The 1,078-nt window shown below is 35.5% G+C and overlaps 1 pseudogene; it reads right to left on the reverse strand.

Annotated features, from left to right (window-relative positions):
• Positions 1 to 287: 287 nt before the first annotated feature.
• On the reverse strand, positions 288 to 837 carry LOC118918941 (60S ribosomal protein L7-like; annotated as a pseudogene).
• Positions 838 to 1,078: the final 241 nt, after the last annotated feature.

The raw sequence follows: 1,078 nt of genomic DNA on the forward strand, positions 1-1,078 counted from the left end.
AGAGTCAGATTCCAAATGTGAAGATTTAGAAATACCTTGACCAATTTATTTCATTTCAATGTTCTTTGTAATGTGCGCACAAGTGATATATGATAAAAAGCCCTTTATAAATAAGTCTTCAAGAACACTCTCAACAATTTTAAAATATAAATTCTAAAAGCTGAAATGGGATTGTGTTATAACGTTTTTCCAATTTGAAAGCAGTCAGTGTTTATTAACTAACCAGATTACAAAAATAATCATGGTAGATACCTTAAATAAGCTTGTTTGATCTGGTTTGATCTGCTCTATTTACCAAGAGATCAAGCAATCAATGTGTTATCCATCAGGGCAATTTGCTTCTTGTTGATTTTGCCATAACAACGCTTGTATCAATTCATTTACTGGCATTAGGTTTGAGTACCCCCATGAAGTGTATAGTTCCACAATCCTCAGCCTGTTAACGGAAGCCTTATTGAGCAAAACAAAGGTGCCTTTGAAGATCTAGTGAAGGCTAAGTAGTTGCAACACCTTTCAAACCTTTGGGCTCACACCACTGATACCTCTGATCCTGATGACAAATGCCAATTTCGGTTCTGCAGTTACATAGATGTTGGCAGCTTTTCTTGCCATCCTAGCCATTTGAATCTCAGTTCTGCACATATGCCTATATTCCCCGTGATAGTGCTTAGCTTTTTCATGGATAAGCTTCCTTCTTGCCTTTCAAAGCATCTTTTGGGCAAACTTATTTCTCAGATGCTTGATCTTCAACTTGATGAAATTGCTTTGCTTTTTCTTCAGGATCTTCTTTCTTCAAGCAGGAACCTTCTTTTCCTTCTCTTCTGCATCATCTTCCATAGTTTCAGCTGAAAAAAGGGGTTAGATTGTGTACTTGGCAGTGTTTTATTCTTTCTTAGTGGTGTATAAAACAAGGGTGCATCTTATAGTCAATGATGTTTCAGGTTAGATGAAACAGAGTAATTCTACATCTTGAACTGCACCTCTGAATACCAATAGGTGCAAGAAATGTTCATTTATTGGGAATTAACAGATGTATTCATTCATTTATTCAATAAATATTTACTTGGAGTTTATTACA

This window comes from Manis pentadactyla, chromosome X (assembly GCF_030020395.1).
Source record: "Manis pentadactyla isolate mManPen7 chromosome X, mManPen7.hap1, whole genome shotgun sequence".
Lineage (NCBI taxonomy): Eukaryota > Metazoa > Chordata > Mammalia > Pholidota > Manidae > Manis > Manis pentadactyla.